The following is a 23,089-nucleotide window of genomic DNA, read 5'->3' as shown; positions in this document are numbered from 1 at the left end:
GGCATGTGCATCAGATTTCTTAAAATTTCACTTACGTCACAGTTAAACACATTAACCTGGATCTTCTTGCTAATTATTCTATTAGCGGGCTAACTGTTATAACCAATGACTATTTTAGAGAACCCATTTATAATAATACTGGTTATGGTATTCACATTTAGCTACTTAAAACTAAATAAACTCATGTGGGAAGTAGTAATAAAGCTGCAAGTCACAAGTCAAGCCGCCATCTATCTTTTTACCCATAACCATTCCAATATCTATAGTGCTCCAGTGCAATCATCTTCAAGACCTGCGTGCAACTATTGATGGTAGAGCCAAATTGATGGTAGAACCAAACTGTACAATGTTATTACCCTGGGAATAGAGAAAAATCTTCTAAAAGTGACTGTAAATCTATACTTTTAAAACTCAGCAGTATGATGTCCACATAGAATCATTGACTCATAGAATGTTAGACTTGGAAGGGACCTCCAGGGCCATCGTGCCCAACCGCCTGCTCAATGTCCAAGAAATATTGCAGATTCATAGCAATGTGTTGTCAAATAAGTGCAGTGTGGTAATTAGCTATGGAGAACACTACAATATGTATGACTGTCGCCTAAACCTAACATTTCAATAAAAAGTATATTAGTATTTTTTAATACCAGATTTTTGGCTATGAACCGCTAGTCAAGCATTCACTTTCGCATTTTTCTCATTTATTAGTGTCCTTGAGAACTGTTGTAATATATACTTGCTTTTCCACTCCAGATTCATTCATTGCTTTATAGTCACATAGGGATTTACGTTCAAAATCTTCCAGTTTTTTCCACAGAGGTTTCTATACAACATAGTATATAGATGGTTAGTCATGGGTTCTGTCCTATGAAAGACATAAAATAATGAGTTGGTTATTGATGCAAGCAATCTTTTATTATCTTCCTTTGAATAAAATGAAGCTCGCAAACTTAATTTGGCCCAAATGTCTTCACAACATCTTGCAAAAAACATAGAAATAACCCAATACAGAAAAATATAGTATACATTTTCTGCACACTGTGTTGACCTTATCTTACCTTACATCAATCTGTACCAATTATGGAAGTGCACTAAATTAGCAAACCATTGACATTTATACATTGTTGTTGCCCGGTAATGATCCACGAGGAATTAATTATGCTATATCATTTAGTAAATGAATGACTGTGAAAGCCTTTAATCCTTGACTAGCATAATCTTAATTAACATTAAACTAATCTTGTTAGCTTGATTAAAAAGACAATAATTACTATCCAGTATTATGATTATTTTTTTGAAAAGTTCTCATGCTAAAAAGTGAAAAGTGCTATTAGATTGAGATATTGCTAATGGAAGATTTTTTTTTGTATTGAATTTCGGTAGAAAATATACTAAAAGAAAACTAACATAATTTCAAAATATATAAACCAAGAAAGAGTATTAGGAACATGCAGACCAAATATTTATTGTAAGCATATATAATTTATTAAATCTTCTAAATAAAGTGCAATTGTTAACAACATAGTATAAAAAGAGAAAAACAAGCAAAGAAAAAAGTTGTAGAACGCCTTGAACAATTTTTTCTTTGCTATTTTATACATGTTCAACAAGATAGCAGATTTACCATTGGTCTAGTGTTAGGAATTGTGGTTCCTTTCACCCAACTGGGAACAGATCGGGTCCAGTGCTATACTACTCCGGTCGCAAGCACCACCATTGTCCTGACCCTGGAGACGGAGCTACCATGCACATAGTGAAACCATTCCAATCTTATGGAGCCTTGCGCCCTGGAGTAACAGGATGTGTGGGGATGTGGGATGCCATATCTCCCATGGATTTCACTGCCCATGGAATATGGCACCCTGTGTTCCACAGTTGCCAGGCAGTGGAGAATGCTGCTTTGTCTGGTACTAGGCAGTGGTGGGATTGCATTTATTCTGCTGTGCCAGTTAGCAGAAACTAGTTGTCTGGGGATCAATGGGTGGTAGTCAACATATGATCATTTCCTTCAGCATAAGGTGGGCTATTTAACCCTGTTCCCAGCTCAGGCCATTTTGGTTTATTGCAGTTCCTATGTGCTTTGGAGGTGAGTGGTGCTGGCAATATTGGTTCCTATCTATCCAGGTTCTTTCTTAGGGTTCATCTCCCTGTCTCTTTGTGTTAGACTTCCAGGGGTTCTTGCAGAGGTACCCACCTGGTTCTTGACTAGACATCCCCGCGTCATCAGATGCCAGCGACCCCGCAACAGTGGGCCTCGGAAGGGTTCTGCCAAAGTCCCCATTTCATCTCTGGGAGTTGGGTGAAGAGTATTCTTGGCATATAGGAGGTAATATAGTTTTTTTTGTCTTAGTTTCAAAATAGTTTCAAAAACTAAATTAATAAAACTGTACACTTTTTCTGCATGCAAATGTAGCAAAATAAATGTTTTACAGTAGTAGGATATACACAAAATATTAAATTACAGTAGTTTGGGAAGTATATTAGGCACTTTCGTTTGTACAGTAATCCATAGACTGGAAAAAAAATATTTTAACAGATAATAGAATGCAAAAGTTTTATTTTTTTATAAAAAAAAACTATTTCCGTGACGTACAACATTTATTACTAGCAAATGACTTTACCATGAACTGATTTTGAAATTATTATTCACGTATAACTGCAAAACCCATGCAATTTTTAGCAGCCCCATGCCATTTTTAAATACAGTATTTTTTCTAACCCAGCATCAATAGTAATTTGTATAGAAAGAGAAAGTATACTACATTTACAAATTTTTGGAATGCATGCATAAAAGGTTTGTATGTATACATATGCATGAGATTAAACCTAAAGAAAAAAACCTGAACATAAGGTCAAAGAGTAATAGGACAAATAGAGAAATTGTTACGAATAAAATACCTTTATTAATAGTGGTAAATAGTACTACACACACATGAGGTGCCCGCACAGATAAAAACACAAAAATAAAATATATGATATCGATATGTATATTTATCTAATGTCCGCCTCACCAGGAGAAAAATGCTACACAGTTAGATAATAATAGGATAAAAGTAGATATACAGTAAATAACAAAGGGCCCCAGAGTACACCTGCTACATAACGTTACCAAATTATATATGCAGTAGCAGCTAAAAGGCTGAAAATGGAGTGAGACAGCACTGTATGAACAACCAAATGTGCAATAAAATAACAAATTGAATAAGATATATTAAAGCATTATTATATGTAAAAAAAATCATAAAAATAGAATGACAATCTAAAAAAAGTGTGGCAATTTATTGTGCAAAGTGCTCAGTGAAATTGCAGAGCATGTGAAAAATAGCTGGTTTAAAAATTTTGCTAATTTATTAAAAAAGTAAAATTGAAATATCACAAGGTCATAAGTATTCAGACCCTTTGCTCAGTATTCAGTAGAAACACCCATTTGAGCTGGTACAGCCATGAGTCTTCTTAGGAATGATGCAACAAGTTTTTCACATCTGGGTTTGGGGATCCTCTGCCATTCTTCCTTGAAGATCCTCTACAAATCTGTCAGGTTGGATGGTGAATGTTGGTGGACAGCCATTTTCAGGTCTCTTCAGAAATGCTCAATTGGGCTTAGGTCAGGGCTCTGGCTGGGCCAGTCAAGAATGGTCACAGAGTTGTTCTGAAGCAACTCGTTTGTTATTTTAGCTGTGTGCTTAGGGTCATTGTCTTGTTGGAAGGTGAACCTTCAGCCAAGTCTGAGGTCCAGAGCACTCTGGAAGAGGTTTTCATCCAAGATATCTGGCCGCATTCATGTTTCCTTCAATGACAACTAGGGTTGAGCGACTTTCATTTTTTTAAGATCGAGTAGGGTTTTGGGAAACCCGATTTTGTCCAGAGTCGAGTCGAGTGCAGTCGGCCGATTATCGCTAAAAGTCGGGGATCGACCGAAACACGAAACCCAATGCAAGTCAATGGGGAAGCATAGTCGGCAGTGAGTGGAGGCCAGGAAAACACCTACAGTGCCCATTTTAATGCCAAAAACATCCATTCTTGTTTCTGAAGCTTGCCAATCTTAATTAACTGTATAATAATAGTTGGGCATAGGGAATTGGGGGAAAGTTGTGGGGGGAGTAGGGCTGGCTCAAGTTTTTCGTGGGCCCAGGAAATGCGGACTACGTCACGGCGGTGTTGCAGGGAAAGGTAAGTATTTAAAAGTTGCAAGTGCTGTGATCCTGAGCAAGCAGGGGGGGGGCCCACTCGTTCGCATTGCCACTGGCACAGGGCCCCTCAAAGTACGGCGGTGTGTTTGCATGGCGGGGGCGCCTCCCACCAGCAGCGACACTTTTGCGTACTCTGAGGGGCCCTGTGCCAGTGACGTCGCCAACGAGTATGCCCCCCCACCTGATGAAGGAACCTGCACTTTCATCTGCACCTTCCTCTTTGTCCCTGTGTAAGGTGGTATAACATGCGGGAAGGGGAACCTTACTTTCAGCAGGGACAGATTCTGGCTGTGTAGAGTACAAGGGGAATGTAGTGGTCTAGGTCAATGTACCAGCAGACTCATTTAGCAGTGGCTGGGCAATGGGCAGGATGAGGAGGAAACAGATATAGGGCCAAAGAATAAAGTAGGCTACATGCAGTTCAAAATTGGTAACAGGACTAAACAGGCGGCATTGCTTTGTTCAGTGGAGTAGCAAACCCAAGAGCAGCAGACACTGTTTCAAGGGCCTAACCACACTAGTAGGCCAAATGCAGTTTAATATCTGATAGTATAGGGCGAAAGCCAGAATGTGGAAGCTCAGCTTTGTTCAGTTGAGGACAACACCAGGGAGGGGCAGACACCTTTAGTAGGCCGGAAAAGCCTATTGCATTTTTTAAAATGGTAATTTGGAGCAGAAGGTTGAAGCTCAGCTTTATTTAGTTGAGGGCAACACCAGGCAGGGGCACACAGACAGACACCTTTAGTAGGCCGGAAAAGCCTATTGCATTTTTCAAAATGGTAATTTGGAGCAGAAGGTTGAAGCTCAGCTTTATTTAGTTGAGGGCAACACCAGGGAGGGGCAGAAGCCGTTAGTAGGCCCTAACCACCATTTTTTTTTTTAAAACCACTTAATGAGAGCCGGAAGGTTGAAGCTCAGCTTTATTTAGTTGAGGACAACACCAGGGAGGGGCAGAAGCCGTTAGTAGGCCCTAACCACCATTTTTTTTTTTTAAACCACTTAATGAGAGCCGGAAGGTTGAAGCTCAGCTTTATTTAGTTGAGGACAACACCAGGGAGGGGCAGAAGCCGTTAGTAGGCCCTAACCACCATTTTTTTTTTTAAAACCACATAATGAGAGCCGGAAGGTTGAAGCTCAGCTTTATTTAGTTGAGGACAACACCAGGGAGGGGCACACAGACAGACACCTTTAGTAGGCCGGAAAAGCCTATTGCATTTTTCAAAATGGTAATTTGGAGCAGAAGGTTGAAGCTCAGCTTTATTTAGTTGAGGGCAACACCAGGGAGGGGCAGAAGCCGTTAGTAGGCCCTAACCACCATATTTTTTTTTTTAAACCACTTAATGAGAGCCGGAAGGTTGAAGCTCAGCTTTATTTAGTTGAGGACAACACCAGGCAGGGGCACACAGACAGACACCTTTAGTAGGCCGGAAAAGCCTATTGCATTTTTCAAAATGGTAATTTGGAGCAGAAGGTTGAAGCTCAGCTTTATTTAGTTGAGGGCAACACCAGGGAGGGGCAGAAGCCGTTAGTAGGCCCTAACCACCATTTTTTTTTTTAAAACCACTTAATGAGAGCCGGAAGGTTGAAGCTCAGCTTTATTTAGTTGAGGACAACACCAGGGAGGGGCAGAAGCCGTTAGTAGGCCCTAACCACCATTTTTTTTTTTAAAACCACTTAATGAGAGCCGGAAGGTTGAAGCTCAGCTTTATTTAGTTGAGGACAACACCAGGGAGGGGCAGAAGCCGTTAGTAGGCCCTAACCAAAGTTGAAGGCCAAATGCAGTTTAATTTCTGATACTATAGGCCGAAAGCCAGAAGGTGGAAGCTCCGATTTAGACAGTGGAGGACAATTTGAATTAGGGACTGCAGACAGACTTAGTAGGCTGTCCCCTGTGGACCATGCATCCACCACATTAACCCATTGCGCCGTAATGGACACGTAATCTTCCGTGGCCATGCCTACAGGTCCATGCGTCTGTTGTCAGGTGCACCTTTGTACTCACAGATTGCCAGAGTGCATGGACAATGCGGTCTTCTACATGCTGGTGGAGGGTTGGGATGGCTTTTCTCGCAAAAGAAGTGTCGACTGGTTAGCTTGTAGCGTGGTACAGCGTAGTCCATCATGGCCTTATTAATAGTAAATAAAATATATAACTAGGCTCTATGAACTTTTAAATAGGTTCCAGGGGTACACGGGCAGCATTGGTGTGGTCAGTGGAGGAGTATTGCAAGTAGGGGCCGCAGACAGGCTATCAAAGGCCTAAAATAACAAACAGTAGGCAGTCATGGCAGTTTTACATCGGTTACATGGATACACAGGCAGGCACTCCAGGCAGCATTGTGGTCAGTGGAGGAGTATTGCAAGTAGGGGCCGCAGACAGGCTATCAAAGGCCTAAAATAACAAACAATAGGCTCATTGCAGTTTTACAGCGGTTACATGGATAGACGGGCAGGCAGCTTGGTGGTGAGTGGAGGAGTATTTAAAGTAGGGACCGCAGACAGGCTATCAAAGGCCTAAAATAACAAACAATAGGCTCATTGCAGTTTTACAGCGGTTACATGGATAGACGGGCAGGCAGCTTGGTGGTCAGTGGAGGAGTATTTAAAGTAGGGACCGCAGACAGGCTTCAAAGGCCTAACATAAGAAAATGGGCTGGCTGTAGGCACTTTATAATTGGTTCCAGGGGTACACGGGCAGCAGTGGTCTGGTCAGTGGAGGACTAGTGGAAGGAGGGACCGCAGACAGGCTTCAAAGGCCTAACATAAAAAAATGGGCTGGCTGTAGGCACTTTATAATTGGTTCCAGGGGTACACGGGCAGCAGTGGTCTGGTCAGTGGAGGACTAGTGGAAGGAGGGACCGCAGACAGGCTTCAAAGGCCTAACATAAAAAAATGGGCTGGCTGTAGGCACTTTATAATTGGTTCCAGGGGTACACGGGCAGCAGTGGTCTGGTCAGTGGAGGACTAGTGGAAGGAGGGACCGCAGACAGGCTTCAAAGGCCTAAAATAACAAACAATAGGCTCATGGCAGTTTTACAGCGGTTACATGGGTACACGGGCAGCAGTGGTCTGGTCAGTGGAGGACTAGTGGAAGGAGGGACCGCAGACAGGCTTCAAAGGCCTAACATAAGAAAATGTGCTGGCTGTAGGCACTTTATAATTGGTTCCAGGGGTACACGGGCAGCAGTGGTCTGGTCAGTGGAGGACTAGTGGAAGGAGGGACCGCAGACAGGCTTCAAAGGCCTAACATAAAAAAATGTGCTGGCTGTAGGCACTTTATAATTGGTTCCAGGGGTACACGGGCAGCAGTGGTCTGGTCAGTGGAGGACTAGTGGAAGGAGGGACCGCAGACAGGCTTCAAAGGCCTAACATAAAAAAATGGGCTGGCTGTAGGCACTTTATAATTGGTTCCAGGGGTACACGGGCAGCAGTGGTCTGGTCAGTGGAGGACTAGTGGAAGGAGGGACCGCAGACAGGCTTCAAAGGCCTAACATAAAAAAATGGGCTGGCTGTAGGCACTTTATAATTGGTTCCAGGGGTACACGGGCAGCAGTGGTCTGGTCAGTGGAGGACTAGTGGAAGGAGGGACCGCAGACAGGCTTCAAAGGCCTAAAATAACAAACAATAGGCTCATGGCAGTTTTACAGCGGTTACATGGATACACGGGCAGCTTGGTGGTGAGTGGAGGAGTAGTGCAAGGAGTGTCTGTCCCAGTACTCCCAAAATATAAATAGATGTTAATGTCTCGCAAAACAACCAAAACAAAAAAAAAGGTGGCATACTTAGGTACAGGGGTGGGCTCATCTGCTGAGTTTCTGACATAGTAATTTGGCAGTAACTATTTAATGGTGCCAATATAGGACACAGACACAGACTACTTTAAGTTGCATCGTAGATGTCTACAAATTTGTATTGTCAGTGCCAGACATTGAATGATGTCAGCGAATAGACTAAAGATTGGTGGAGCTGTGCGACATAATTTTGCATGTGGTAGAGCACATTTTGAGCTGGGGTAGGGGGGAACTCTCTAGAGGCCGGCGGGACCGCCCCAGGGCCCCTCATGTTACAACGGTGTGTCTGACGTTGGGTGTGCACCACCACCGCCAGAGACACTACATTGTACTATGAGGGACCCAGTAGCAATGCCGTCAACCAAAAGCGAGCACACCCACCTCTTCAGACAAACAGCAGTCTCACGGGTGCTTGCGCCAAGTCGCGATACCACGGCCCCGTGTGGGGAGTTTGGCCATTTAGGGAGGTGTAAACATGTCGTATGCTGTACAATCAGCTGCAGCAAATTAGACATTAGAAAAGTAATTCACAGGCAAGAGCCTTTCATAGGAAAGCTAGGTGTCGGCCGGGCAAGGTGGGGCAAAAGATTTCGAAATCCAGTTGTGGTTCATTTTAATGAATGTTAGATCGTCAACATTTTGGGTAGCCAGACGAGTCCTTTTTTCGGTTAATATTGAACCTGCAGCACTGAATACTCTTTCTGATAGGACACTTGCTGCCGGGCAAGCAAGCTCCTGCAATGCATATTCTGCCAATTCTGGCCAGGTGTCTAATTTGGAGGCCCAGTAATCAAATGGGAATGACGGTTGAGGGAGAACATCGATAAGGGATGAAAAATAGTTAGTAACCATACTGGACAAATGTTGTCTCCTGTCACTTTCAATTGATGCAGCAGTACCTGTCCTGTCTGCGGTCATAGCAAAATCACTCCACAACCTGGTCAGAAAACCCCTCTGTCCAACGCCACTTCTGATGTGTGCACCCCTAACACTCCTAGTCTGCTGCCCCCTGGAGCTCGTGTGAGAACGATCACGTGTGCTGTGTGCTGGGAATGCCTGAAGCAAACGGTCAACAAGAGTTGATTGTTTGGTTGCTAATATTAGTTCCAAGTTCTCATGTGGCATAATATTTTGCAATTTGCCTTTATAGCGTGGATCAAGGAGGCAGGCCAACCAGTAATCGTCATCGTTCATCATTTTCGTAATGCGTGTGTCCCTTTTTAGGATACGTAAGGCATAATCCGCCATGTGGGCCAAAGTTCCAGTTGTCAAATCTCCGGTTGTGATTGGTTGAGGGGCAGTTGCAGGCAAATCTACGTCACTTGTGTCCCTCAAAAAACCAGAACCCGGCCGTGACACGCAACCAATTTCCTGTGCCCCCGGGAAAGGTTCGGCATTAAAAATATACTCATCCCCATCATCCTCCTCGTCCTCCACCTCCTCTTCGCCCGCTACCTCGTCCTGTACACTGCCCTGACCAGACAATGGCTGACTGTCATCAAGGCTTTCCTCTTCCTCTGGTGCAGACGCCTGCTCCTTTATGTGCGTCAAACTTTGCATCAGCAGACGCATTAGGGGGATGCTCATGCTTATTACAGCGTTGTCTGCACTAACCAGCCGTGTGCATTCCTCAAAACACTGAAGGACTTGACACATGTCTTGTATCTTAGACCACTGCACACCTGACAACTCCATGTCTGCCATCCTACTGCCTGCCCGTGTATCCTCCCACAAATAAATAACAGCACGCCTCTGTTCGCACAGTCTCTGAAGCATGTGCAGTGTTGAGTTCCACCTTGTTGCAACGTCTATGATTAGGCGATGCTGGGGAAGGTTCAAAGACCGCTGATAGGTCTGCATACGGCTGGCGTGTACAGGCGAACGTCGGATATGTGAGCAAAGTGCACGCACTTTGAGGAGCAGGTCGGAGAACCCAGGATAAGTTTTCAATAAGCACTGCACCACCAGGTTTAAGGTGTGAGCCAGGCAAGGAATGTGTTTCAGTTGGGAAAGGGAGATGGCAGCCATGAAATTCCTTCCGTTATCACTCACTACCTTGCCTGCCTCAAGATCTACTGTGCCCAGCCACGACTGCGTTTCTTGTTGCAAGAACTCGGACAGAACTTCCGCGGTGTGTCTGTTGTCGCCCAAGCACTTCATAGCCAATACAGCCTGCTGACGCTTGGCAGTAGCTGGCCCATAATGGGACAACTGGTGTGCAACAGTGTCATCTGCCGATGGAGTGGTTGGCAGACTGCGTTCTGTGGAAGAGCTGTAGCTTCTGCAGGAGGATGAGGAGGAGGAGGAGGAGGGGGTGCGAACGCCTACAGCCAACTGTTTCCTAGACCGTGGGCTAGGCACAACTGTCCCTAAATTGATGTCGCCTGTGGACCCTGCATCCACCACATTCACCCAGTGTGCCGTGATGGACACATAACGTCCCTGGCCATGCCTACTGGTCCATGCATCTGTAGTCAGGTGCACCTTTGTACTCACAGATTGCCTGAGTGCATGGACGATGCGCTGTTTAACATGCTGGTGCAGGGCTGGGATGGCTTTTCTGGAAAAAAAGTGTCGACTGGGTAGCTCGTATCATGGTTCAGCGTACTCCATCAGGGCTTTGAAAGCTTCGCTTTCAACTAACCGGTAGGGCATCATCTCTAACGAGATTAGTCTAGCTATGTGGGCGTTAAAACCCTGTGTACGCGGATGCGAGGATAAGTACTTCCTTTTTCTAACCAGAGTCTCATGTAGGGTGAGCTGGACTGGAGAGCTGGAGATCGTGGAACTTTCGGGTGTGCCGGTGTACATGGCAGACTGAGAGACGGTTGGAGACGGTATTGTTTCCGCCGGTGCCCTAGACGCAATATTTCCTCCTACAAAACTGGTGGTTCCCTGACCCTGACTGCTTTTGGCTGGCAAAGAAACCTGCACAGATACTGCCGGTGGTGCGGAAAATGGTGGCCTTACAGTGACGGAAGGGATGTTGCGTTGCTGACTAGCTTCATTGGCCGAGGGTGCTACAACCTTAAGGGACGTTTGGTAGTTAGTCCAGGCTTGCAAATGCATGGTGGTTAAGTGTCTATGCATGCAACTAGTATTTAGACTTTTCAGATTCTGACCTCTGCTTAAGCTAGTTGAACATTTTTGACAGATGACTTTGCGCTGATCAGTTGGATGTTGTTTAAAAAAATGCCAGACTGCACTCTTCCTAGACTCGGATCCCTTTTCAGGGATTGCAGACTGAGCTTTAACCGGATGGCAACGCTGTGCTCCAACAGGTTTTGGCTTTGACACGCGTTTTGGGCCAGATACGGGCCCGGCAGATGGAACCTGTTGCGATGTTGATGCCTGCTGCGGCCCCTCCTCCACCTCCGCTTCTGAACTACTGCCGCCTGCACCCTGTTCCCCCAATGGCTGCCAATCGGGGTCAATAACTGGGTCATCTATTACCTCCTCTTCGAGCTCGTGTGCAACTTCGTCTGTGTCACTGTGTCGGTCGGTGGTATAGCGTTCGTGGCGGGTCAACATAGTCTCATCAGGGTCTGATTGTGGATCTGTACCCTGAGAGGGCAATGTGGTGGTCTGAGTCAAAGGAGCAGCATAGTACTCTGGCTGTGGCTGTGCATCAGTGCACTCCATGTCAGAATATACTTGTAATGGGCATGGCCTGTTAAATGTTTCACTTTCTAAGCCAGGGACGGTATGTGTAAAGAGCTCCATGGAGTGACCCGTTGTGTCGCCTGCTGCATCCTTCTCTCTTGTTGTAGTTTTTGCTGAGGAGGACAAGGAAGCGACTTGTCCCTGACCGTGAACATCCACAAGCGACGCGCTGCTTTTACATTTACCAGTTTCGGAAGAGGAGGCAAAAGAGCTAGAGGCTGAGTCTGCAATGTAAGCCAAAACTTGCTGTTGCTGCTCCGCCTTTAAAAGCGGTTTTCCTACTCCCAGAAAAGAGAGCGTTCGAGGCCTTGTGTAGCCTGACGACGAAACTGGCTCCACAGCTCCAGACTTAGGTGGAATATTTTTATCCCCACGACCACCTGATGCTCCACTACCACTACCATCATTACCAGCTGACAATGAACGCCCACGACGACCTCTTGCACCAGACTTCCTCATTGTTTTAAAATCTTAACCAAAGTAACTTTATTTGTTGCTGTCAAACAACTTACACGGTGAGCTATAACTTCAGTATGATTTCAATATCCCTTAACAGGTTGGTGAGACCACAAGGAAAATCAGGCACAATGTTACACACTCTGTTTTCTGTGGCACAAAATCACAGAGATGACACACACGCAGGACTGTCACTCAAGCACTAATGTCAATATTAATCTCCCACCTAATTTATTTTTTTTTTTTCTCAGGGAGACTTTAGAAACCAAATAATATTAAAAAAAAAAAAAAAAAAAAGGCTTTCTATGGCCCACAATTAGAGAGAGAGAGGTGGCACACCCAGGAGTCAAGACTGGCGCACAAGCTGAAAGGGCAATATTACTCTCCCACTGTTTTTTTATGTATTTTTTGTTTTTTAAGGGAGACTTTAGAAACCAAATAATATTAAAAAAACCAAAAAAAAAATAGCCTTTCTATGGCCCACTGAATGAGAGAGAGAGGTGGCACACCCAGGAGTCAAGCCTGGCACACAAGCTGAAAGGGCAATATTACTCTCCCACTGTTTTTTTATGTATTTTTTGTTTTTTAAGGGAGACTTTAGAAACCCAATAATATTTAAAAAAATAAATAAATAGGCTTTCTATGGCCCACTGAATGAGAGGGAGAGAGGTGGCACACCCAGGAGTCAAGCCTGGCACACAAGCTGAAAGGGCAATATTACTCTCCCACTGTTTTTTTATGTATTTTTTGTTTTTTAAGGGAGACTTTAGAAACCCAATAATATTTTTTAAAAAAAATAAATAGGCTTTCTATGGCCCACTGAATGAGAGGGAGAGAGGTGGCACACCCAGGAGTCAAGACTGGCACACAAGCTGAAAGGGCAATATTACTCTCCCACTGTTTTTTTAGGTTTTTTTTTTTTTTTCAGGGAGACTTTAGAAACCAAATAATATTAAAAAAAAAAAAAAAAAATAGGCTTGCTATAGCCCACTGAATGAGAGATAGCACACACAGCAGTGGCACACAAGCCCTGACTGAGGCCAATATTTTTCTCCCACTGATTGATGTAGTGTTTTTGTGTTGAGGTAGAATTTAGAACACAAATCACGGAAAAAATAAATAGGCTTTCTATGGCCCACTGAATGAAAGGGAGAGAGGTGGCACACCCAGGAGTCAAGACTGGCACACAAGCTGAAAGGGCAATATTACTCTCCCACTGTTTTTTTATGTATTTTTTGTTTTTTCAGGGAGACTTTAGAAACCCAATAATATTTAAAAAAAAAAAAAAATAGGCTTTCTATGGCCCACTGAATGAGAGGGAGAGAGGTGGCACACCCAGGAGTCAAGACTGGCACACAAGCTGAAAGGGCAATATTACTCTCCCACTGTTTTTTTAGGTTTTTTTTTTTTTCAGGGAGACTTTAGAAACCAAATAATATTAAAAAAAAAAAAAAAAAAATAGGCTTGCTATAGCCCACTGAATGAGAGATAGCACACACAGCAGTGGCACACAAGCCCTGACTGAGGCCAATATTTTTCTCCCACTGATTGATGTAGTGTTTTTGTGTTGAGGTAGAATTTAGAACACAAATCACGGAAAAAATAAATAGGCTTTCTATGGCCCACTGAATGAAAGGGAGAGAGGTGGCACACCCAGGAGTCAAGACTGGCACACAAGCTGAAAGGGCAATATTACTCTCCCACTGTTTTTTTAGGTTTTTTTTTTTTTTTCAGGGAGACTTTAGAAACCAAATAATATTAAAAAAAAAAAAAAAAAATAGGCTTGCTATAGCCCACTGAATGAGAGATAGCACACACAGCAGTGGCACACAAGCCCTGACTGAGGCCAATATTTTTCTCCCACTGATTGATGTAGTGTTTTTGTGTTGAGGTAGAATTTAGAACACAAATCACGGAAAAAATAAATAGGCTTTCTATGGCCCACTCAGTGAGAGATGGCACACACAGGGATGGCACTGTAGCAGAAATGCCAATCTTAATCTCCCACAAAAACAAACAAAAAAAAAAAAAAAACTGTCCTACAATTACTATCTCCCTGCAGTAATGTAAGCCAGGTATGGCAGGCAGCAATAGGAGTGGACTGATGCACAAATTAAATAAAAAGTGTGGACAAACAAAAAAGATAGCTGTGCAGAAAGGAAGGAACAAGAGGATATGTGCTTTGAAAAAAGCAGTTGGTTTCCACAGTGGCGTACACACAGCAATACAGCTATCACGGAGCCTTCTAGGGCAGCCCAATGAGCTACAGCGCTGAGGGGAAAAAAAAAAAAAATAGCTTCCACAGTCCCTGCACACCGAAGGTGGTGTTGGACAGTGGAAATCGCTGCAGCACAAGCGGTTTGGTGGTTAGTGGACCCTGCCTAACGCTCTCCCTGCTTCTGACGAAGCGGCAGCAACCTGTCCCTAAGCTCAGATCAGCAGCAGTAAGATGGCGGTCGGCGGGAACGCCCCTTTATAGCCCCTGTGACGCCGCAGACAGCAAGCCAATCACTGCAATGCCCTTCTCTAAGATGGTGGGGACCAGGATCTATGTCATCACGCTGCCCACACTCTGCGTTCACCTTCATTGGCTGAGAAATGGCGCTTTTCGCGTCATTGAAACGCGACTTTGGCGCGAAAGTCGCGTACCGCATGGCCGACAAGCACAGGGGTCGGATCGGGTTTCATGAGACGCCGACTTAGCCAAAAGTCGGCGACTTTTGAAAATGATCGACCCGTTTCGCTCAACCCTAATGACAACCAGTCGTCCTGTCCCTGCAGCTGAAAAGCACCCCCACAGCATGATGCTGCCACCACCATGTGGTGTACATTAATGTGAAAAAAATGAACTTTTTTTGAATTTACCAAATGGCTTTATTAATTAGCTTAAAACATCAGAGGAAGGAGAGTCGTATGTGGAGCTCAAAGGGACGATGGCCATTTTGCGCACCATGCGCTTATACTGGTCTTCAAGGACAGAGGCCTTTCCTGCCTCTGATGTTTTAAGCAACTTAATAAAGTGGACTTTTAATTGGGATGGTGATTGCCACCTGCATTCTTCTTTTTCACGTACTGTCCAGATATACATGGTCCCCATCCCCATTCTGGTATCCATGGCCACCATCACCTTCCTGGTATCCATGGCCATTATGCTCATCCTGGTATCCATTGCCACCATCCTCATCCTGGCATACATAGCCCCCATCCCCATCCTGGTATACATGGCCACGATTCCACCATTTTAGCGTGCAACAGCACATGATTTCACTGCCATGCACACTCACACACCGAGATCAGCTGCCGGAAAATTCACTGCTCCCCTCACCTGAGCCAATGGGAACAGCGAATATTCATTCTGTATAATAGCGGCTTCCTGCGGCAGCAGGGCGATCACGTGTGTCTGCTATTAAACAGAATGAATATTCACTGCTCCCCACACCTGGGCCTTTGGGAGCAGTGAATATTCATTCTGTTTAATAATGGGTACACTGTTAGCCACAGCTGCCAGCTTCCTGCAGCGGCTGGGTGATCATGTGTGTCTGCTATTAAACAGAATGAATATTCACTGCTCCCCACCTATAGTTCCTCCCACCTCTCGGCACCAGCTTGAATGCATAGAGGTGGGAGAACCTGATTATAGGCATGGGGAGAAGTGAAAATAGGAAATAGAAAAAAATCCAGCTCAACGAGGTGGTGAAAAAGCAAAGTCTTGGTACTTTATTCACTTCATATCAAAAAATAGAGGATAAAACAACAGCACAATATAATTAAAAACACTATCTACGCGTTTCTGGTGACATAGCACCCTTAGTCATGGTGCTATGTCACCAGAAACGCGTAGATAGTGTTTTTAATTATATTGTGCTGTTGTTTTATCCTCTATTTTTTGATATGAAGTGAATAAAGTACCAAGACTTTGCTTTTTCACCACCTCGTTGAGCTGGATTTTTTTCTATTTCCTGCATTCCTCACGCCTTGACACAGTGTTTCCGTGCTCCGAGCCTCCAGGGACTACAACTATGGTGAGCTGGATTTTTTCTTTTGAGAAGTGAAAATGCAACACCCGCTAGGGCTGTGGGGTACTCGGAATGGGTCGGATGGTTCTTAAAGGGGTCGTCACAGCAGAAGTGACCCGGTCCATGGCCCTGGGTGCACAATTAAAAGGGATGAGGGAATGTATATAGGGGATTGTTCATGACGCCACCTGTGGTATTCAGATATAGATGGCCAATGCTGCTTAAAGGGACTGCTGGGGCCAATGGTGGTGCAGCTAGGATGGTCCTGCTCCCCACAGGAGGAGCAGGGCCCCAGGGCTATAATACCAGTCTATGAGGGGTTGTGGAAGTTGGGGTGCAGGAATGATTGGCGGACACAGACTGTAGTTTCTTTACCTTTAATTGTAGGTACAGTCTGGAGCACAGGTACAGATGGCATTGTAAATCCGTGCAGCCTGGAAGCAGTTCAAGATCCTCCTAGCCAGGTGGGGTTGGAAGCCTCCCTACTGTGCTTTTCTTTAGGTTCTTGATGCTTTAAGCTCTCTTCAAGTCCCTCTCTCAGTCTGTCCTTTAAGTGGAACACTACTCACATGGCAGGCAGCTCGAGCCTTTTCCTAATGTCACTCCCTTGTGGTGGCTCCAGGCTCTCTAGTTTTCTGCTGTGCCTTCATATGTCAGATGTGGCCAGGAGACCTGCAATCTCCTGTTCTCCAGATTCAGTTGCAGGGCATACAGTTCCCACACAACCATGGACTCCGGTGTCCGGTATGTTGCATTCAGTCCTGGGGTGAGCTCTATTGCAGCTCCTATCCCCAGCTTCTCTGCACCTGCTTCCTCTATATTCACTGTCTCTGACTAAGTTACTAACCCCACCTCCAGACCACAACTTATCAGGGAAGCTCCCCTGAAATTGAATTTCCCCTTTCTGGTCTGGAGTCAGGAAAGTGTTGCATGCTACTGTTACCTGTTAAAGGGATCCCTTCTTGCTTCCAGGCATGGCATTACCCCCTGTGAGGGAGGCATTGTCACTGTGTCATCCGGACTCCTGGGGTGCCACAAATATTAATTTTCTTTAGCAGCGGGCACAGTGTTAGCTGCAGCCGCCGGCTCCTTCCTCCTGTTACCCGCTGCTGCACCACTCCACCAACCCATCCATAGCCAGACTATAAGATAAGCTTCATCCATACTATAAGACACACTCCCAACTTTTTTCCAAAATTTTGGAGGAAAAAAGTGCATCTTGAAGTCTGAAAAATACAATATTTCTCTCAGAAAATTATTGCATTATTTTCTTTGTGTGTATTGCAACAACAGAAAAACAGAGGCAAAAAGGGGAAACTGGACATAATTTCACACTAAACTACAAAAATAGGAAGGAAAAAAAATGCTCTCACCCACAGGGATGGTGCAATAAAGAAAAATCAACAATAAAACTGTAAAATATGAAAGTAAATTATAAAGGTTTGATATTTCTACTTTTAAACTGGAGAACTGGAGAAAGCACCTGCTGAAATTTTCCATGAAAACCTAGTGCACAACTAGCTCACATTATGACTGACATGATCGGAATCTGCTCACTTGTGTGTGACATCACCCCTTTCCAATCTTTTTGGGTGTTTGTAAAAGGATAAGAAAGAATGAAATTTAGGATCACAGTGAAGATCCATTTTGTTGGTGACTGCAAAGTGATAATGACAAGTAGACCGTCACCAACGACGGCTGGTAGCACAGATTATGTTAGTTGCTGCTGCTCGCTGTATCATAGTAACATAGTTATTAAAGTTGAAGGAAGACTTTAAGTTCATCTAGTTCAACCCATAGCCTAACCTAACATGCCCTAACATGTTGATCCAGAGGAAGGCAAAAAAAACCCCCATGTGGCAGATAGTAAGCTCCACTTTGGGGAAAAAAATTCCTTCCCGACTCCACATTCGGCAATCAGACTAGTTCCCTGGATCAATGCCCTAACAAGGAATCTAGTATATATACCCTGTAACATTATACTTTTCCAGAAAGGTATCCAGTCCCCTCTTACATTTAAGTAACAAATCACTCATTACAACACCATACGGCAGAGAGTTCCATAGTCTCACTGCTCTTACAGTAAAGAATCCGCGTCTGTTATTATGCTTAAACCTTCTTTCCTCCAGATGTAGAGGATGCCCCCTTGTCCCTGTCTCAGGTCTATGATTAAAAAGATCATCAGAAAGGTCTTTGTACTGTCCCCTCATATATTTATACATTAAAATAAGATCACCCCTTAGTCTTTGTTTTTCCAAACTAAATAGCCCCAAGTGTAATAACCTATCTTGGTATGGCAGACCCCCCAGTCCTCTAATAACCTTGGACGCTCTTCTCTGCACCAGCTCTAGTTCAGCTATGTCTTTCTTATACACCAGAGACCAGAACTGTTCACAGTATTCTAAGTGTGGTCGAACTAGTGACTTGTATAGAGGTAAAATTATGTTCCCCTCATGTGCATCTATGCCTATGTGCATCCCATTATTTTATTTGCCTTTGTAGCAGGTGCCTGACACTGGCCACTGAATATGAGTTTGTCATCCACCCATACACCCAGGTCTTTTTCATTGACGGTTTTGCCCAGAGTTTTAGAATTAAGCACATAGTTATTCATCATATTACTTCTACCCAAGTGCATGACCTTACATTTATCCCCATTAAAGCTCATTTGCCATTTATCAGCCCAAATCTTCTAGTTCACATAAATCATCCTGTAATATAAAATTGTCCTCCTCTGTATTGATTACCCTGCAGAGTTTAGTGTCATCTGCAAATATTGAAATTCTGCTCTGAATGCCCCCTACAAGGTAATTAATAAATATGTTAAAAAAGAAGAGGGCCCAATACTGACCCCTGTGGTACCCCACTGCTAACCGCGACCCAGTCCAAGTGTGCTCCATTAATAACCACTCTTTGTTTCCTTTCCCTGAGCCAGCTCTTAAACCCACTTACACATATTTTCCCCTATCCCCATTATTCTCATTTTATGTATCAACCTTTTGTGTGGCACCGTATCAAAAGCTTTTGAAAAGTCCATATACACTACGTCCACTGGGTTCCCTTGGTTCTGTCCGGAACTTACCTCTTCATAGAAGCTGATCAGATTAGTCTGACATGAATGGCCCCTAGTAAACCCGTGCTGATACTGGGCCATGAGGTTATTCCTCTTCAGATACTCCAGTATAGCATCCCTTAGAATGCCCTCCAGGATTTTACCCACAGTAGAGGTTAAGCTTACTGGCCTATAATTACCAAGTTCAGTTTTTGTCCCCTTTTTTAACCCCTTCACCCCCAAGGGTGGTTTGCACGTTATGGACCGGGCCAATTTTTACAATTCTGACCACTGTCCCTTTATGAGGTTAACTCTGGAACGCTTCAACGGATCCTGGTGATTCTGACACCGTTTTCTCGTGACATATTGTACTTCATGATAGTGGTAAAATTTCTTTGATATTACCTGCGTTTATTTGTGAAAAAAATGGAAATTTGGCGAAAATTTTGAAAATTTCGCAATTTTCCAAATTTGAATTTTTATGCAATTAAATCACAGTGATATGTCACACAAAATACTTAATAAGTAACATTTCCCACATGTCTACTTTACATCAGCACCATTTTGGAACCAAAATTTTTTTTTGTTAGGGAGTTATAAGGGTTAAAAGTTGACCAGCAATTTCTCATTTTTACAACACCATTTTTTTTTAGGGACCACATCTCATTTGAAGTCATTTTGAGGGGTCTATATGATAGAAAATACCCAAGTGTGACACCATTCTAAAAACTGCACCCCTCAAGGTGCTCAAAACCACATTCAAGAAGTTTATTAACCCTTCAGGTGTTTCACAGGAATTTTTGTAATGTTTAAATAAAAATGAACATTTAACTTTTTTTCACACAAAATTTACTTCAGCTCCAATTTGTTTTATTTTACCAAGGGTAACAGGAGAAAATGGACCCCAAAAGATGTTATACAATTTGTCCTGAGTACGCCGATACCCCATATGTAGGGGTAAACCACTGTTTGGGCGCATGACAGAGCTCGAAAGCGAAGGAGCGCCATTTGACTTTTCAATGCAAAATTGACTGGAATTGAGATGGGACGCCATGTTGCGTTTGGAGAGCCACTGATGTGCCTAAACATTGAATCCCCCCACAAGTACACGATTTTGGAAAGTAGACCCCCTAAGGAACTTATTTAGATGTGTTGTGAGCACTTTGACCTACCAAGTGCTTCACAGAAATTTATAATGCTGAACCGTGAAAATAAAAAATCATATTTTTTCACAAAAATGATATTTTTGCCCCCAATTTTTTATTTTCCCAAGGGTAAGAGAAGAAATTGGACCCCAAAAGTTGTTGTACAATTTGTCCTGAGTACGCTGATACCCCATATGTGGGGGTAAACCACTGTTTGGGCGCATGGGAGAGCTCGGAAGGGAAGGAGCGCCGTTTGACTTTTCACTGCAAAATTGACAGGAATTGACATGGGACGCCATGTTGCGTTTGGAGAGCCCCTGATGTGCCTAAACATTGAAACCCCCCACAAGTGACACCATTTTGGAAAGTAGACCCCCTAAGGAACTTATCTAGATGTGTGGTGAGCACTTTGACCCACCAAGTGCTTCACAGAAGTTTATAATGCAGAACCGTAAAAATAAAAAATCATATTTTTTCACAAAAATGATCTTTTCGCCCCCAATTTTTTATTTTCCAAAGGGTAAGAGAAGAAATTGGACCCCAAAAGTTGTTGTACAATTTGTCCTGAGTACGCTGATACCCAATATGTGGGGGTAAACCACTGTTTGGGCGCATGGGAGAGTTCGGAAGGGAAGGAGCGCCGTTTGACTTTTCACTGTAAAATTGACAGGAATTGAGATGGGACGCCATGTTGCGTTTGGAGAGCCACTGATGTGCCTAAACATTGAAACCCCCCCACAAGTGACACCATTTTGGAAAGTAGACCCCCTAAGGAACTTATCTAGAGGTGTGGTGAGCACTTTGCCCCACCAAGTGCTTCACAGAAGTTTATAATGCAGAGCCGTAAAAATAAAACAAAAATTTTTTCCCACAAAAATTATTTTTTAGCCCCCAGTTTTGTATTTTCCCGAGGGTAACAGGAGAAATTGGACCCCAAAAGTCGTTGTCCAATTTGTCCTGAGTACGCTGATACCCCATATGTGGGGGGGAACCACCGTTTGGGCGCATGGGAGGGCTCGGAAGGGATGGAGCGCCATTTGGAATGCAGACTTAGATGGAATGGTCTGCAGGCGTCACATTGCGTTTGCAGAGCCCCTAATGTACCTAAACAGTAAAACCCCCCCACAAGTGACACCATTTTGGAAAGTAGACCCCCTAAGGAACTCATCTAGATGTGTTGTAAGAGCTTTGACCCCCAAGTGTTTCACTACAGTTTATAACGGAGAGCCGTGCAAATAAAAAATATTTTTTTTCCACAAAAATTATTTTTTAGCCCCCAGTTTTGTATTTTTCCAAGGTTAACAGGAGAAATTGGACCCTATATATTGTTGTCCAATTTGTCCTAAGTACGATGATACCTGATATCTGGGGGGGAACCACCGTTTGAGCGCATGGCAGAGCTCGGAAGGGAAGGATCATCATTTGCAATGCAGACTTAGATGGATTGGTCTGCAGGCATCACATTGCATTTGCAGAGCCCCTAATGTACCTAAACAGTAGAAACCCCCCACAAGTGACCCAATATTGGAAACTAGACCCCCCAAGGAACTTATCTAGTTGTGTTGTGAGAACTTTGAACCCCCAAGTGTTTCACTACAGTTTATAACGCAGAGCCGTGAAGATAAAACAAATAAAACATTTCCCCAAAAAATTATTTTTTAGCCCCCAGTTTTGTATTTTCCCAATGGTAACAGGAGAAATTGGACCCCAAAAGTTGTTGTCCAATTTGTCTTGAGTACGCTGATATGTAGGGGGGAACCACCGTTTGGGCGCATGGGAGGGCTCGGAAGGGATGGAGCGCCATTTGGAATGCAGACTTAGATGGAATGGTCTGCAGGCGTCACATTGCGTATGCAGAGCCCCTAATGTACCTAAACAGTAAAACCCCCCCACAAGTGACACCATTTTGGAAAGTAGACCCCCCAAGGAACTCATCTAGATGTGTTGTGAGAGCTTTGACCCCCAAGTGTTTCACTACAGTTTATAACGCAGAGCCATGCAAATAAAAAAAAAAATTTATCCCACAAAAAAATTATTTTTTACCCCTAGTTTTGTATTTTCCCAAGGGTAACAGGAGAAATTGGACCCCAAAAGTTGTTCTCCAATGTGTTCCGAGTACGCTGATACCCCATATGTTGGGGTAAACCCCTGTTTGGGCGCACGGGAGAGCTTGGAAGGGAGAAAGCACTGATTTACTTTTTCAACGCAGAATTGGCTGGAATTGAAATCGGACGCCATGTCACATTTGGAGAGCCCCTGATGTGCCTAAACAGTGGAAATCCCCAATTATAACTGAAACCCTAATCCGAACACACCCCTAACCCTAATCCCAACGGTAACACTAACCACATCTCTAACCCAGACACACCCGTAACACTAATCCCAACCCTATTCCCAACCGTAAATGTAATCCAAACCCTAACCCTAACTTTAGCCCCAACCCTAGCCCTAACCCTAATGGGAAAATGGAAATAAATACATTTTTTAAATTTTTTTAATTTTTCCCTAACTAAGGGGGTGATGAAGGGGGGTTTGATTTACTTTTATAGCGGGTTATTTAGCGGATTTTTATGATTGGCAGCCGTCACACACTGAAAGACGCTTTTTATTGCAAAAAATATTTTTTGCGTTACCACATTTTGAGAGCTATAATTTTTCCATATTTGAGTCCACAGAGTCATGTGAGGTCTTGTTTTTTGTGGGACGAGTTGACGTTTTTATTGGTAACATGTTCGGGCACGGGAGATTTTTTTGATCGCTTTTTATTCCGATTTTT

This window comes from Ranitomeya variabilis, chromosome 3 (genome assembly GCF_051348905.1).
Source record: "Ranitomeya variabilis isolate aRanVar5 chromosome 3, aRanVar5.hap1, whole genome shotgun sequence".
NCBI lineage: Eukaryota > Metazoa > Chordata > Amphibia > Anura > Dendrobatidae > Ranitomeya > Ranitomeya variabilis.
The sequence above is the reverse complement of the archived record's forward strand: the minus strand, read 5'-3'. Positions refer to the sequence as shown.